The sequence below is a fragment of the Diadema setosum genome, chromosome 6, assembly GCF_964275005.1.
Source record: "Diadema setosum chromosome 6, eeDiaSeto1, whole genome shotgun sequence".
In the NCBI taxonomy this organism is placed as follows: domain Eukaryota; kingdom Metazoa; phylum Echinodermata; class Echinoidea; order Diadematoida; family Diadematidae; genus Diadema; species Diadema setosum.
Genome location: NC_092690.1, coordinates 1303745 through 1322340, shown reverse-complemented (window position 1 = coordinate 1322340; position 18596 = coordinate 1303745). Strand labels below are relative to the sequence as shown.

The following is an 18596-nucleotide window of genomic DNA, read 5'->3' as shown; positions in this document are numbered from 1 at the left end:
TTTCGACATTAAAAAAGTCGTGAAACTCATTTGAATTCAGAAACTTTAATACTTTGAGAACACATAACAACCAACGGGTGATTTTTGACACCAACACATTTTTCAAGAAATAGCATTGAACTTGAACACATTTTTTCATAGTTTTTACCACCCGTCAGATACGTTACCATTAGGCTTTAGACAAGAAAATGGCTGTGGAAGTATCATCTGTGGACCATTAATGTAAATATCTATTTCAATGTAAACGTAACTAATATGCGCACATGATTAAAAAGTAATTCTTGAACTTTGATCGGTCCAGATGTTAAAAACGATTGACGTTTGAAGCCTGTAAGTCAAAATCGGCTCAAAAATATATATATTTTTTCGTAGAAAATACACAACCATAAATTGCAATCAATATCTATAATACACTTTGATCTTATATTGCTTTGAAACAGTAATAAAAATCATACATAAGTACTGAAATTATCAAAAAAAAAAGCTAATTGCAAGCAAACTTTACAGCAGATTTTATACATTTTGAATCACAAGGAAAGAGAAAAATGGTAACGTATCTGACATACTTCGATTCCACAAAATTTCGTTACGTGATTTCTATCTCAAGATGACGATACACTCAATCTCGCATTATATCTTACACCCAAATGAATTTTCAACCTTGAACATTCATATTTATAACCCTAGTTAATATAGTCTTAACACTGCTCAGTAATACAAAGTCATATATTCATCAATAGCATTATGTGCATGCATCAAACAAAATCAACGCAATAACATAATCATGTTCTGTTTGAAATGTATGACTGAAATTTGATTTAAAATGTATAATAGTCCATTCCCTTCTATTAACTCATTGATTAGATATCTGACATTATTAAGGGGGAACAATATCATCAAATTCATGCATACCTATACGAGTGCAAAGAAGATATATACGGTAATGTCGATATGGTAACGTATCTGACAGACATCTATACCATACAAAATTTTGTTACTGTGACTTATAAAGTAACATGATGATAAACTCACCCTTGCATATTGTCTTACATCAAAATGTTATAGCCACCTAGAACATATAACCCCAGATAATCTATTTGACATAGTTCTGTTAGTAAAATTATTAATTGATAACAAACAAAGTTATCTCGAAACGTATTATAATTCTGTTTCAAATATAATGACCGAAACTTTTGATTTCTAATAGACAATGTACAGCCTATTATGTAGCTCTGTCCCTCTGTTAACTCATAATTAGATATGCAACATCATTCATTTTGGAACAACATGATGAAATTGATTAGCTCCGAGTGTACAGACAAATATATAACTTCCAACGTATAAAGGTAACGTATTTGACTGCTGACAGTTTAATCTTATGAATACAATGTTATTTCACTTGGGCCACTTGTGTTTCGGCTCTGCTCCTAACAAAAAGACCCAAAAAGAATAGTATAAAAGATTTCATTCCCAGCAAGTAGTCATGTTGCATATAGGTGTCAGAAGCTTTGTATAATGTATTAATGTATTTCCACATGTCCTGTCATGAAATTTGTTTTAAAAAGAAGCCACGGAGTAATACTTTAGGTAATGGTAGTAACGACACAACTCTCAAGTAAAACTTCTTTGCATTAACACATCTGATTTATCATCCACTCAAATATTTTGGTATATTTATCAAAGCTTACACTATATTGACGTATTCCAAATTTTCATATTTTTGTACATTCATAGAGAGCCAAGACAAAACAACTAGATTAAGGAATCGTAAATATTCTCCTTCCACGTACATCAGTTGACAATTAACATTACGTTGTCCCTGTACAATAATGTGGCAAGTATCCAAGGAAAAATCCGGGTCAGAAATTAATATGATTAAAGAACGAAGAGGAACAAAAAATACATACCGAGTAACAAGTAGAGAAGATAATATATTATATTTCTAAATTTCACATTTTCAGAAAACATTTCTTGACCAGTCTTTATGAATATTCTAATGAGCAAGTCGTTGATGTCATCCGCTCATAATTTGTCATTATATGTTATACATGATATTTTGGAAATTCTTACTTTTTTTGCAGAATACAGGCAAAAACCATACGCTTATATCAAGATATGTCATACATTCTGAATTAATAGAAGGAAAGCTTTATCCTGTATGATATCTGATATATGACATTTTGAGGATGTCTGAAAATAAAATGTGTAGAAAAATGTGAGGAGATTACGTCATTAATTTGTTCATTTCAAAAAAGAAATGTTTTCCGAAAAAAAAAAATGAAATTCAAACACGTCATTATTTTCCTTTTTCCTGAGTCGACATGTGATCAGAAACAGGAACGCGATATTGGATTTGTCTTTTCCGCTCCTTTGCTAGAAACGTGGGGTCAATCTTTTTCTTTCTCTCTCTGTAGGCCTTCTGTATACCTCAGCAAGCGTTTTACCCATGCCTTTTTCTTTCTAAAATACACGAGAGACAGACAGAGAGGGAAAATATCAGCATGGGAGTTTTATAATCAATGTACATTGTTTAATAATTATATATATATATATATATATATATATATATATATATATATATATATATATATTATATCATATAGCCGTCGTGTACGTAAGAACAGGACATCATCCAATAAGATTCGTTACGAGTCGGGTAAGATACGTTACCGTGCCAATGCTGGGTAATATTCTAACGTACATGCGAGCTATCACAACACATGAAACAATATCATGCATACGCAATATGTATAACTGTTCCATCAACATTAAATAACTCGTAAATGTGTCATTGTGAGTAGTCATATAGATAAATATTCAAAAATGAAAATTCTTACCAACCACGTAGCTGGGACGAATAACAAACGACGAGAAGCCTTATATTATATACATCTCCCTCAGACTCTCCGTACTAAATGTAATGCAACATCACGCTCAAAGTGGCCGCCATGCTTTGAAGAGCGGAGAACCATTTACAAAATTAAAGAATGAGCGCAAAGAGCGTTGCGCCTAGTTGATGCACTTTGCACAGATATATTTATACATACATATCTGTGACTTGATGCGGTAACGTATATGACGGTAACGTATTTGACGGTAACGTATTTGACGGCCTTAATGGTCAACCTTATGTTTTCACAAAATAACAACCTTTTCTTTCATAACTCCCGTGTATGAATACAAGCAATGTATGGTGCTTTAAAGAAAAATGCATTATAACTTTGTCAACAAAGTATTTTTTCTGTAATAGAGCAAAGTTTCAGTAACGTATCTTATTTTCGCTTATCGTAACATACACGATTGCAAACTTTGTGTCTGAATATATTTATTATTATAGAGTTTCAGAATACACTGTTTGTATTTATATAATCTTGAAATGGACTTCATTCACTACACCGAAATACATACCACTGCTTTATTGTCTTCATATTTTTTAGGGCGTCATACAAAAAGTAACGTATCTTACGGAGATTTGGAGACACCTTCGCTAAGATCGCAGAAAAAAATATACCAATCTTTTTTCGCTAAGCATTATGCTTTTTTATTTAGGCACTGAAGGCACTATAAATTAGTGAGCAAAACATAAAGTTCTGATATTACAGTAAAGAGCGGGAGCGTGAAATATAATCACAGAGTTCGCTGGAGACATGGGTAAAATCAACATATACATATGTCATGCTGTCGAATATAATTTTTTCATGAGGTGCTGTGACCTGAATTGATTTTAATTTTACTCATTATATTCTCTAGTATAAATAAAAGTAAAAAAAATGGTTTCCTGATGAAAAAATTGTGCTTTATGGCCTAGAGAAGGGTGGAGACACAAAAATGCCCTTTGGCGCCACTTTTCGGAGAATGGCCCAAATACGGTTTCATTTTCAGTTTATGTTATAGGTAATCACTACCATTTGCTTCCGCAAACCTGTTTTTTCTGCAAGGAATCGGAATAACATAGAAAGGAGCATCAATACTTATTATCACACTCAAATGACATATTTCAATTGAAATAGAAAACCCTCAAAAGTAAAAAAAAAAGAAAAGAAAAAAAGAAATCAGACTGAAAAAAATAAAAGAAAAAAAGTGGGGTCTGCAACATATTCCTAGACAGTTGTTTAAACAATAAAGAATGACATGGGGTTTCATTTCGAACTGGAAAAACAAAGCTATAATGTGTGGTATAATGAGCAATCTGATTCCAACTTACTTTTGACGACACTTTGAAGGAAAGTTATCTTAACAAATAGACTACTTTTACCTTACACAGAATATAATTATCATTCCTTCACACTGTCATTTTGAAAGCGTGATTATTTCCTTTTTTCAGAAAACATTGACTCTTTTATAGCACAGTTGCCCTACTTCATTTAAAATTGAATTGAAAAAAAAACGCACAAAAGATGAACACAAACAAAGCAATGTAAAAAAATTAAAAACATTAAAGCACAATAACACAAACACACACACACTCACACACACACACACACACACACACACACACACACACGCACACACGTACACACACACACACAAGAGAGCGGCGAAGCTGGCCTCGGTATGAACATCTGATAAGGGCCAGGGTTTAGGCTGGACGCCGCCGTCGCCACCTGATATTCAAAGCAATTAAAGACAATTCATAACGTGAATTCTAATGATAAGCTTAGAACTTCTTTATATTATTTCATTTTTGTATTTTGTTTATCTACTCTATGCATTTTAGGTTTGAAATCTCTTTGAGACTTTTGCATGATAACACATTGATTAACAACACTTGAACTATTTAGGATATTTGAAGCTACTTAAATTTAAGGTTTCTCTAGTAATATGACAGGAGTTCAGAAATCTTTGCTGTGTTTTAAAACGGCCAGATTGAAATGGCTTGTTGCAGGTATAGGCCTATCTTGGTACAGGTTTATCACCGCTGTAAAGTTGTAATCAATTGCTCTCTACTAGGCAAATTATTTTTAATAGAATTGCGTTTGTTATCATTATCATTCTTGTGTAGTTCTAATGATATATCACATTGAAGCTACAATAGATTTGGCGTTGAATGAAAAAAAAAACCACCAACACAACATATCTTTTATTGTTACTTGTTAAAAACCTGTCCTGCCTCTTGCATCAATAGTGTTTCAAAGTTGTCCCCTTTAAAACCCTCGAATATACCTTAAATTAAAATGTAACTGTTAATAAAAGGGTTTTATGTTATCAATGTGTGAGTACATGCAAACATAATGTAAGAAATGTCAGTACTTCATATTCCTACTGCTTTCAGGTAAAAGAGATAGTAACGTTTTTAAAAGAATCAATATCGATTTGGGGTTTCAGCTCTAACATCACTATACAGTGACCCTGAGTTTGGAAAGTTTGGATGTTTCAAATTCATGTAAGATTTTAAACTCTAAGTCTGATTTTCATTAAACGTCTAGTAATCCGTCTGTCAAATCTTGCTCTGTGATTATCAATTACCATCTGTGCGTCTTGTGAAATGTGTGCACATTTGTACGGCACGGAAAAGGTTAAGGGCATGGTATGGAAATGAAATCTTACCTTGTGGTGTAGGCCTACAAGAGTAACTAAACCGATATGTCTACTTGATGAGGAATCGACAATGTACAGACTTCTCAAATTCAACGTCGATATAAGTTTAGTAATGGTAGGAATGTCTGATGGTGAATAAAATGGCCATAATGATATTCTGTTCACTTGCTCAACTATGCTAGGATCACGCACTGGATTTTGTATTTTTGCAAAGGTAGCGGGGAACAGCGAATAATTTCCTGAAGTTTCCGACAGCCTGAATCTTGTTTTGGTTCTGTGAGAAAAACAAACAAGCAAACAAACAAACAAACAAACAAACAAACAAATAAACAAACAAACAAACATATCTTCAATATATCTTGCAATGCGAAGTGAAGTAATCCCATCTTGCGTTGTCTTTCAACAGTTACAATCTGAAGTTGTTGGCGTTAATACCGCTACCAGCCTATCAAAGCGTCCTTGCGTGTGCGTGCGCACGCCAAACAGTGTGTCTTCCTCTGACATGTCTGACAAACTGCAAGATGATCTCACAGGACTGCAGGGTGTGGTCGACTGAGTGCTGGTTAGATAAATACTGTGAGCGAAAGCGAAGGGAAAGCAGAGTCAGTCTCGTAGCCCGCTGCTGTATATCGCCTGCTCGCCAGCCACAGACCTCCGCCGCACCCATCCCGGCTTCAAGCGCGCTTCTAGCTGCAAGAAAACTATTTCTTTGGTGCATTTTGGAACGACATTTGTGCGGTAAGTTCCCATTCGGATTCTCCATGTATTTCTCCCTTACATAAACTGTTTTAACAAAACAACAACAACATAATCGTATAAGAAGTACATGCACAATAGGTGATATCGATGTTGGCAAATCCTCCGAAGACTAGGAAAATGGTGATTTCGTTTCATGTTATATTAATTGAAATATCTCGATCTGTTTCTTTTCATTTGTCTGTTTCTTTTTTGAGGCGCACTCTTTTACTCTCCGTGACACATCAACACCCTCACACACACTTACACACACACACACACACACACACACTCAAAAATAGGAAGATAGCCGTAAGGCACACCAGACACACCGCATATACCGCACGAAAGCTGTGTGTATGAGTGCGTGTGTATGTGTGTGTGTGTGTCTGTCTGTGTGTCTCTGTGTCCGTGACGGCCGATCTTCACACTCTGCCCTGTGTTAAGACAAGTGGGACCTTCCGGCCATCTTCCGCTCTATTTATTCCAGTATGAATAATGATACGATAGCTGTCACTACTACATTGTGATAATTATAACTGATATATAACTGATATGATTTAGATGTTTATCTATCCATGTAACCAAAAGAGCGTCCTCTTATTCTGGGAGATTTTAGAGTAGGCATTACAGTGTTAAAGTTGTCTTGAATGGCTTGTATCGAGATAAAACGCGAGTTAACATCACTTGACCCGCTCTTCATGAAGGAACAGAGAATTATTAAAATTTTATTTCAGTTAAATGCATTATTTACCGTTTGCAGATGAAACAAAAATTCAGCTTAAGTGCTTTAGAATAATTCCAAAATGTGAGTTAGGAATAAGAGCAACTAATGTAAAAATGCTATTCAGTAAAATTAATATTGTTAGATATACAAAAAGTGAACAATAGTCATAATAAATTATTTTCTATGATAAACAGTGTACATTTATGGTATACTGATAAACAATAGTAATATCTCCGTATATTGTATGTTTTATTGTTAATTTCTTTGGCTCGTATTATGTTTTGTTATACAATTTACCTCCACATATGCATCAAATGTGATAACTCGGACATTTTCTTTTTTTTAATCACTGCTCCCAACGGTCAACAATGCCTTTAAAGGCTCAATGAATGTTGACACTTCACAAAACTGGAAGATTAAGATTTTGCTCTTCATTTGTCGGTTTATCTGACCTCATGATATTGAAATGTTTCCTTAAAATCCGAACAGATTGTCTAACATCCTTAGTTCTATTCATCCAGTTCCATGTATTTGCTGTACTCGCATTTCTATTTGAAGCATCCTACCAGAATATTCATTTATACGTATAGATGCGTGTTGGGAGCAAGCCGAATCAGCACCCCACGAGGTTGTTGTTGGAGCTACGAACTTAGTGACCACCGTCCAATCTGTGACCTATTCGTCACAGGATCCCCAGTGTTCAGCTATTGCTTCCCATTGACTCAACATGTCCCGCAATGTGAGGTTGTTTTTCTCTATTGTTGCTGTTGTTGTTTTAGCTGCTATTGCAGTATCCAATCGACAGCCCTTAGATTAAAGCCACACCTTGTACTTTGCAAAGAGCTATTGAGATGGAACTCCTGCCCCTCCAAAGTAGAGCACGACAATGATGCAATATAAAACGGAATTTTACAAGGACTCTTTACCTCTATTGCAATGTAGCTATACTCCCCCTTTAAGTACTTACAATAGATAACGTCGATAGCGACGGTACAATGATATACGTATAATATACGTATTGCTGCTATTAGGACTCGTCGATTCAGTTTTGTTGTAATAATATATCATTGTGCCTGCTCTCTTGACAATGTAAACCTATACGCTGTGCTCGAGTCTCCAGTGTTTTGTATCATATTGAACGTGGACATGAAAGTGGAGGAACACGGAAAAGGAACACGTGATGATTGGCTGTGTATTCATGCGCGCATTACGGCACGCGCTTCATCAGGAGCCAAGCCTAGGGGCGAACGGTGGGAAATGTGCGCTGAACCAAAAAGAGTCTATCAATATCCTCGTAGCGTTAGATGTGAGTGCGTCCATCTACGTAGTGATCTGCAATGTTTTAGATGTCTGTGCTTGCGAAGTCTGGTTTCCAGACCCTTTACCAAATGTACTCGTTTTACAAAATGCCCTCTCCGCAGCGACGAAGTCGATGCCTTTGCCTTTGCCGAAGGCAAACTATCCACCTGAACCTGCTACTTCTCAAGTTTTGTCGTTAGATGGCGTTAATATTCTGGTATGGAAATTAGTGCGAGCCGACGGTCTGGTAGCAAGACTAATGCTTGGCGGGGATGCAGCAAATGCATTTCAGAGACGTATCGTGCTAATTACATTAATATTCCGATCTAATTTGCGTTAATGTGGTGTGCTGTGGTTATAGTCAAGGTTAGTTCAGCTCGTCGTTCTTTGTGATCACTGTAATGGTAGACTGAGTTCATGAGGCTCTAGGGAGGCTGTATCCTGTAGGTTGAGACAGAGGGAGAGAGAGAGAGAGAGAGGGACAGAGAGAGAGGGGGGGGGGAGGGGGGAGGGGGGAGTGGGGGGGGGGGGAGGAAGACCACACAGCCTTTATCCAGATGCAATTTACGTATTGTCAAGGACAGCCAGTATATGAATGAAATTTGGATCAAAAACTGCCCTTTGTTCTGTGTCCCCAGCCTGTCCCTGACTGTTCTTGTTGTGTGAAGTCCTTATATGTGATTGCTCTCCCTGCCTGTTTGTCATTTTGCCTCTGACGAAGATTCTGTTAGGATCGAAAGCTCAGGCCCCTTTTGACTCCAAAAACTGAGGTGAGTAGAGTACAAACTATGAGGGAGGGAGAGAGAGAGGCCCGTAAGAGAGATCCGTGAGAAAGGCATCGGGGGTGAGGGGGGTATAAAGAATACACAACAGGTCTATTAGTATTGCATTATCATAATCACTGACGTTTTAGAGAACAAAAAAAAAAAAAAAAAATGCTCAAAGGTATGATTTTTCAAAATGTTGGTTTAATCCTTGTACCTGTCATCGCTGGAATAGAATACTTGAATGGTTCATGATGCCCCTTTATGGCAACAATAACGAAAAATGTAGAGCTTTATTGCAAAATGAAGTAAGCGCCATTTTTAAACATTTTAAAGTATTCAAGTCCATCATCAGATAGAGGGAAATTGAACATTCCAGAAATGCCTTGTGACGTAACAAGGAATAAACTAGAAGTAATGATTGAAAAATATCCGGTATTTTCTTATTGTTTTCTTTGATTTTAGCAACTTTAATCGCGAATATCCCAACTCAACAAGAATGGAGTGAGATCGTTTTTGCGATAAAATTCTTTATAATAACATTATGAAGAATTTTATCGCAAAAATATTATAGATAGATATTATAGATCTAGGGCGTTCTGGATAGAAGATTTGTGCTACACAGAGTAGGCCCACATGATTAAAATCCATGATATCAATTCTATTTGATTGTCCAGCCTGGACGTCTCAGACTACGCAGATACCGTCACGTGCATGCTGTGGCGTACCCGTGTAGTTTCCATTGTTTCCTGAAAGAAAAGCCAATGCTATTTTCCTATGATTATGTAGTAAAAGCTGTGAACGCAAAAGTCGCTGGTGGGTATGTTAGTCGCAATGTAGACATTCCGACAGAATACCTGGCCAGCCCAGCCCATCAGTACAACATGCACCGTGATAATTTTGCGCGCGCAGTTTCGTGACCTCTGTGCAGCTGGCTTAACTCCAGCTCCCGTTTAGCAAACGTGATAATATGCTATGTGAACTGTGAATATGAGTACATATAGGGCTTTGCCTCATAAGAATGTACTCACGAAGGAAAATATTAGACGAACAGGAATTTCTTGCCTGAGGCAACGGCACGACTAGCCTTTTGTCAAGGCCCTCTCGCTGTATGGTGAAGAGAGCCCAGCCGAGCGCGCCAGCGCGAGGGCCTTTTGAGATCTGCTTCACACATTATTATTCATGACACGTGAACCCTTCTGAATACTCATTTTAATGGCTTCCGGTCAACCAATGGAATGGCGCGCTCCCCGCATCCTCAGCCTTGGTGGTCATGCCTGTTCGCATGCATCACTGACCACCCGAGGAGGTCTGCCACGGAACTCTACACACTCTGTGTGTAGAGTTCTGTGAGGTCTGTGGCAGCGGCGTGCATTCGCTCTATTCAAATCGGGTTCGAGCAGACAAACACGCTGATTGGACCCCGACTTTTGCTCCCAAAATCGGGGAGCAAAAGTCGGTAATTCAAAGGGCTAACCTGGGCTCGCTTCGCTCGCCCATTACAGCGAGAGGGCCTTGACAAAAGGCTACACTCCTCCCTGCTTGCCCGTCGTCATCCCGTGGCGAAAGATTTTAGACATATCATCTAGTCTTGCTCCCAGATGTTAGATTGCAAACTATTCGATTTTTATATTGTTTGGGGCATGCTTTACACTAAATCATGAGAGGTTGAACCAAATACCATGGAGAAATGTACAATTTCAAAATTTCGATTACTTCACATGAGGGTATGAACCAAGTGTTACTTTTTTCACCGCATTTAATAATTAATTTTCACAAACGTATCTGGTTTTTTTTATGGAATCATATATCTTTGACTGACATAACTATGTGTCGCATTATGCCCTCCGTATTCTGAAGGAGATAAGTCAAATGCTTTTACATTGTGCCCCCCCCAAGAAAAAAGAATGTGTATAATTCAATAAATATTTATCTATATCATACTGTTGATCTTCTTAGACATCAATTACTTTACAGTCTTCGATCTTTATAGGCCTATATTTATTTTAGCGCTGACGGCAGATGGATTCAACCAAAACGTAAAAAAAAAAAAAAAAAAAATCATAACTTTTGAACGGATTGTCCAGAACTTCACTGGTTTGTTGTACCAATGTTTCCTTATCTAAATCCATTCACATAATGGGCACATTCCCTTAATAAGATTCTTCATAATACATGATTTGGCTGTTTCAATTTTTGGGTTGATTATCTTTATTTCAAAGGGTCCTTGATCAGAAAAATGAAATACAATCCCTTCATCAGAAAATGATTTGAGGGTGCGTAGTTGCAAACTTCCGCCGGATTTGCAAACCCATTTCCGTTTTCAGATTAATGGTCTTCAAAATAACGAACCTTATTTCATATTCGGAACAACGAACTTTTTGACGATTCTTTATTTTTTTTTCCAATTTCGAATTAACGTACTTTTATAATAAAAGTAACCTTCAAAAAGCTAACCTTTGAAAAGATGACAAACTGTTATTGTTTTAGGGGTTGTTTTGTATCAATTGTAGAGGACTCAGGGCGTGCTACTTGGTGCTACTCGTGCAATGTAAGAAGATATTTTCGACATACCTCAAGACATCTTCTCACAACATACCAGCGAGGCGCCATCGAGACTTCGCTCTTGATCCCATTTAGCGGCGCACATGACTGTTTACGGTAGACTGCGTAAAGAGAGGCGCAACCCCAAGTGGCTTTCAGTTTAAAGGGATGGTGCAGTATTGGTGGACATGAGGATTTGGCTTTTAACTGTTTTCTTTTGCGAGATACCAAGAAACCACTCATGAAATAGTGCAGAGTATACAATTCTGAGATGAATTAAACTTTATTTAATGAAAATCGGTTTTGCAATTGCTGACATATCTATCGACAGAGTAGCACAAACTAATCCTAATAAAAGGTGGGCCACACTATCATTAGCATAAAAGACTCTCTTTTTCTGCATTCTCAGTCATTTCAAAATCAATTTTCATTAAGATAACGAAAATTCCTCTTTTTTATTACATGTTATTTCTTGTTTCATAAAAGGTTTCTCATTATCTCACCAAATAAGAATTTAGGACCAAGAAGATACGTCTAAACCCAAATATACGTGGATTTAGTGATTGCAGCAATGTAGGTAAAACGCATTACTTCAGTTTGAGGAAATTATAAAAAAAAAACAGCTCTCACCTCACTGCAGAATAACATTAAAAGGGAAATAGACACAACGATTTAAAGATTGTTTTTTCTCATTTCTCTTGCAAAATGAAAGAGCACTTGACTTACCTCTCTTTCCGTAGAAACCATGCAGGAGAAATAGTCTTTCAGTAACAATTGAGTATATGAATATAAGAACGACCCAAGTCCAAGGACGACCATTTCGAGTAAACTTAAAAAAACGTCATTTTATTATCTTTTTTATTTGTCCAATAATATTCTATTTAACTGTGATGGGAAGGCAACATTGAATATACAAATTAGAACATATATTAATATGACAATTTATATTTACATTAATTGTGGAGAGGCCATTTTGTGTGGTGGACTTGGGTCGTTCTTTGATTCATATGGACTTGGGTCGTTCTTTGATTCATATACATGATATTCTGCTATAGAGATGAGAGAAGGATGAGAGAGGGCGCTATTATATGAATGTAAGAATGACCCAAGCCCTTCATTCTTACATTAATATAAGATTTAACTCATTCATTTGAGGCACTTCCGGGGGTATTTATGATTTATCATTTATACTTCAAGATGAGTCCATGCATAAGCTACAATTTCCCATGTCAAACTGAATTTGGCCAAAAATTGGACTTGGGTCGTTCTTATATTCAGGTCTTCAATTGTATCAAAGCGTGTGTAATGAATATAAAGATGGAGTTTCATAGAATATCGTTATAGTCAATAATTTCTTCTTATTGTTGTCCTGCAGTGAAGTAAAGAACTTTCGTTATCTTCTCAACCAGATTGTGGCACGTAAAGCTTAACAGGTCTTAACGTTTGAACGATTGAAACCGGTTTTACTCAAACATTACTAATGGATTCTACTTATTGTAGTGCTGCATTTTGCTCAAACCTGTATATTTGGATTAATTTCCCTTTTAAGGAAATGGATACTGCGAAAACTTGCAGCAAACTAGTCTACGCTTCACCTCAGTAAAGAAACAAATATCGGGAAGCTATGAAATATTCAAAGCACTTTAAAGCATCGTTGTAATTATAACGAGGGGACGATTTCGTTGCCTCGCAACTACCATAAATTTTACATTAGTATATGAAGGAAAAAAAATTCGAAATGCCTCACTTATTGATATCACTTTTAAACACTTACAAAATAGAAAGATTTGTTTTTAATTTAGGTAAACAAATTTACAGGAAAACTGTGCCCTTGGGAACAGTGAGCAAAAAAAAAAATCGGGTAATCACATTGAAGGCATACGTTTAGGTCTGTTGTATCACAAACATCCTACCATATAAAAATTTTGCGACAAAGGGTAAAATGTTAGGAATTTCACTATTTTCTCTCAATGCAAAAAAAAAAAAAAAAAACACACAAAAACACACAAAAAACAAAAAATAACAACAAAAACCTTTAAATGTTTTATTCTAGAAACAATCTTATTATAACTATTGTTCGCATTTTCTGTATCTATTAATATTTAACATTGATTAAACTTATTTACATAATTTATTATTCATATTCAATTCAATTCAAGTGATTTTTTCCTCATAAAGAAATAGAAAAGAAATAAGGATCACATAATATTTCAAGGATCTTTGAATCACATAAGTTTCAACAAATCATGGATACAATTATAATGTTAACTTTGTCTGTAGGTAAATAAATAAGTAAGCAATAAAACTTTATTTTATAACCGTTATAAAAAGAGCAATTTACTGGAGAAGCTCAGCCTGTAAATTTTATGAATTACTCTAGAAGATGAGGGCATCTCAAGGTTCGTCAAGGACGTCAAGTATGAGAACAAAATGATATTATGACGTCGGGCGAAACAAACAGAAAGAAAGGACTATGACAAGGACAAGGACGAAAGGAGGAACGGAACAGGAAGGATAACAAACTACAGATAAAAAACGAAATGAAGAGAAACGAAAGCAAGTGGTCTACAATTTGGTTTTCAGGAAAGGTCGCCAAGGCATGGGTAGAAACGTGAAATACAGTACACATTTGCCAAATAGTGAAACACAAAACTCTTACGTTGGTTGTTGCTATCTATCCCTAAGTCACATTTTACACCTGGTTTGAAGCGCTAGAGCTGGATTTTCCTTTCATCAGCAAATGAAAAAAAAAAAAATGTCTTTGATAACTTCACAGTAAAGCACTCGGGAACACTTTAATATTGTGTTTAATTTCAGTGCGACAATCGTTGTACCTTCAAATTTGACTGATGTTCTCGTCGAATTAACCTAATGAGATAGAGGCGGAGAGGCAAACTGCCTCATAAAAAATGGATGCAAATCATCTCAGGTCGTTTGCTGCAGGGAACAGCTCATAGTGAACCACCAGTTCTCGCTCAAGATGAAAACTGAATTCGAAGCACCACTGGACAACACTTCACACATATTAATATCTCATGATTTGCATCAGCCTAGAATATCATTCGTCATTAGGTCATTAGGATCAGTGATCTACAAAGCGTAAAGAGGGTGTATTCCCTTGAGAGGGATATTACCTTATATAATGTCCTGTATTTCGACTCTTATTCCAATGGAACGGTTCGCTCCGCGAGCAATTATCATATTGGTGATGGCTTCATAGCGTTAACATTTTCACAACGCTCTTTGATTAGTAATACCCATAACCCGTCTATATTCCGCATCTCTGGCATTTAGAGCTTGCTAGGTTTAAAGGGGGTGAGTTGACAGCGTCATACTGAGCTCTGGTTTGATTCCAAGATAAACACTGATGCGTGACACGCAGACGTACGACTCGGATTACAGGTGCTGGGTTGGTATCTGCGGGTCCAAGGTGCTCACATATGGTGCGCGAAGTGTCGCATTGTCCGTTTCGTTACGGAATTAATCATTTCGTCGACGAAATGACACTTTTCCTTACGAAGTGTTCATTTCGTAACGAAATGAACATTTCTTCTAGAAAATGACTGATTAGATTTTGGTGACGAAAGGAACCATGTGACACTTGGCGCCCCATACTCGCAAAGTACCAACATAGTGATAGTATACAGGGAGCAAGGCTACTGCTGAAATTCCAAGTAGCAGGGGAAAAATAAGCAACAACAACAAGAGGCGAGCAAGGAGGTCAAGTTTGCGCGACCTGCACGCAGATCGGGAACGCGACCTCTCGGCATTTTTTTTCCCCGCTCCGGTTTCTGTCCTCGCAGGGTCATTGCGGCCGTAATAAGGCAAAACAACGTAACTCAGAATATCATGTTCTGAGAAAAACGAGTTTGAAAATTCAATTGGTTCCCATTTTTCCGTCATAAGAGTAAAACACTTTTGAAGCAGCGAAGTTTCTTAGGCATTAATAAAGAATATCTCGATAAAATTTCAGTAAAATAGGACTTCCCGTTTTAGAGTAATTGCCATGTTTACAATAGATACAGCATTTTAGCGAATCACAGCACTGTGCTTATGAGTAATTCTAGTTTGCCAAAAGAGCGTATCCTTACTTACGTTGTGCGAGAATCCTCACGCGGCAACATATCAATTAGGCAAAAGAACGTATCCTGACTTACGGCGCGTAAGCATTCTCCCGCGAAGCCACTTTAGTATGCCAAAAGAACGTATCTCGACTTACAAATATCTGCGCCTTAACCCTTTCATCAATGTAATTAGGCAGAATGACGTATACCGACTCAATGCAACAATCTCTATCATTTGTTTATTTGACAATTTTGTTAACTGGATAATAAAAGTCCCGTTATATGTGTTTAAATATATGTTAAGAATAGTAAAACACAGTAGCTTGCAAAATTATCGATGCAAGAGAACATTCATGTTTTTTTTTCTGAAAACTTACCGAGTATGTGCTAAAATGTAATTAGTTGTTATCTACCAATTACCTTTCATTTTTTTTTTTTGCTTTATTTGCATTTACAGTTTATAGTTTATTGAGATGTCCATTCTTTTTTATTATCTTTAAGTGTATGTTTTTTATCCCTTGATGTAAGATTTTTCATTGGGAACATATTATATTTGGTTTATCATTCATGTTGTTTTAACAAAAACATGGATTTGGATTAATATCGACAACTAAAGTACGAGTTTGGGTAAAGTCTGTAAAATGGACTGTTTAAGAACTGGCAAAAAAATAAAATAAAATGGGTATTAAAAAAATTGTATAGACATCTGTACATACACTTCGTTTCAAAGAGACATACACGCATTTAATGTGTTGATATTGAGACTCCTATTTTAATTTCTATCTTTTCTTTGATTTATTTATTTATACACGTTCCATTGAGATGAAAGGATTTGAACAGAAAGAATGATATTGTGTACTTTGTTTATCGTTATAAGTTGTTAATGTTTGGTTGATAGCATGAATTGTATCCGTAAGGTTAAAACTTCTAATGATAATATGCCTCAATTCTTTGAATAACAACAATAATAACAATGCATGAATCCAGGTTTTAATGTTTTTAGGTGTAACTTGACCACACACACACGCACACACACAACCAAGCAAGTACAAAAACACACAAAACACACACACACACACACACCTCAGACTTGTCAGAGTTGCAAACATTCTCTCAGTAGAATAACTTTGAGAAAGACATGACAGAAATGTAGATGCAGAGACTGATTTACATCTTCTGAAAGGTTTATAGGGAAAAATGTGTGTACATCTGTTTCTCAAAGATAACAGCATTACAAAAATCATTCGATTATTTGCAAGTTCTAAAAATATGACATAGATATCTTCGCTTTCTTCTTAAAATTTAAGAGAGAGTTTGGTATGCCATTATGCTTTTATCACATTGAAAGCAAATCAGCAGTAACTAAACATTATCATGATGGTTAATTAGAAATAGAAAAAAAAAATGTCATTTACTTCCCGAGTAAAGTTATTAGCTTACATACGTACCACAGTTGAACAAAACCCTGGGAACAAAATTTTCAACAGAACATAATTGTTGTTGTTGTTTTTTTCTGGAGATTAGTTATACTATTACCATATCAGACCTTCGCATCAATTTTTACCTTGGAAGATCAGAACATCTACAAATTACAAATTGTAAATAGCACACATAACATTTTTAATCCTTACTGTTGTTGAAGATCAAGTGTAGTAAGAAGTAAATACTTGGGTAAAGAACAATTATTAGGCAGCTTAAACGAAGGGAAAATTTGCAACAGTATTCACTTTAAACACATTTCAATAAACGTCTCATCACAACAGCGATTTGCTGTGCTGCAATTTACATCTGCGTTGTCTGAGAGCTCCCGGAGGGATTAGGCTCAAAATAAGATATGAAAATTTTGCAGGAAATAAGGTTACTATTTCCCTGGTTTTCTGAAATAAGTTGACATGTTTCAATCGACATGATATTGATTTTGAGGGCAAGCATTTACAACAATATTTGATATGAACAAGTGATAGTTTTACCTAAAGTTGATAGTCATCATTTCAAAGGGCAATAAGCCCTCATTATATATATATTTTTTTTCGAAATAGAACCTTTAATTTCATATCAATATATTAAAAAAAAATCTTTCTTGTGCCTTCATAACGTGAGAATAGTCAATAACACTTCACAGTTGAGTTTTGCGAGTTCTTAATCTAACTGTGAAAGATTTACCTGATCCTATATAAACAATCCGAGTGTTATTATTTTTCTTCTAGAGTTGACTGATCTAGTGCACAATCCACTCCATCTTTCATGAGATTCTGACGGGCGTGCACAGCTGTTCTGAAATCTGTATAGTTGCTCTTTTCTCTGCTTTCGAACTGCTCGGTAGACCACTGCAGGAAAATGTAAAAGAAATGGAAGAGAATAATTAACACAAAATAAGGCACTCTTTCCGTAAAAGACAGTGAATTTCAACTCTGCTTTAGTTATATCATGTGATTAAATTCTTCATTAGACATGATTGTGTGTAACAAATCCTCTCTCACAGACCCCCTTCCCCTCCAAAAAAAAAAGCAAAGGAAATGAGAATGAGTATTTAATATCGAAATACACTCACAATATATATTATTCAACATCATACAAATACCCCTTGAGGATATACAAGGCTGTGTGTTTATTTTTGAGAGAGAATGGTGACTATTTCGTCAGTTTTCATTTCATATTACTTTTTTTTTTCATTGCTAAGGAATGAACTGTGAAATGTGGTATTCTCAAATTATCAGAGAGTCATCATCATGGATTTTGGCGTCTTTTATTTTTTTTTCTTTTCTGATTTTTCCAAATGCCGGCTTGTGTCGCCAGTGATAATGACAAAGGTGGGATTCATTTCTTCCCCCTTCTTCTACTTTTGTTGTATGAATTAATATGTGATTATTCAACTTGTACCTTTTATTGTACTTGATACACTGCATTCCTTTTCTGTGCTGGTCT

General features: G+C 36.0%; 1 protein-coding gene across 1 annotated transcript in view; it reads left to right on the top strand.

Moving 5' to 3' along the window:
- The first annotated feature begins 6148 nt into the window (after window positions 1-6148).
- LOC140229882 (uncharacterized) overlaps window positions 6149-18596 on the top strand; it is a 62121-nt gene continuing 49673 nt past the window's right edge. The window contains exon 1 of the mRNA XM_072310088.1: window positions 6149-6276. The gene's annotated coding sequence lies outside the window, so the exon portion shown is untranslated. The remainder of the gene's footprint in view (window positions 6277-18596) is intronic.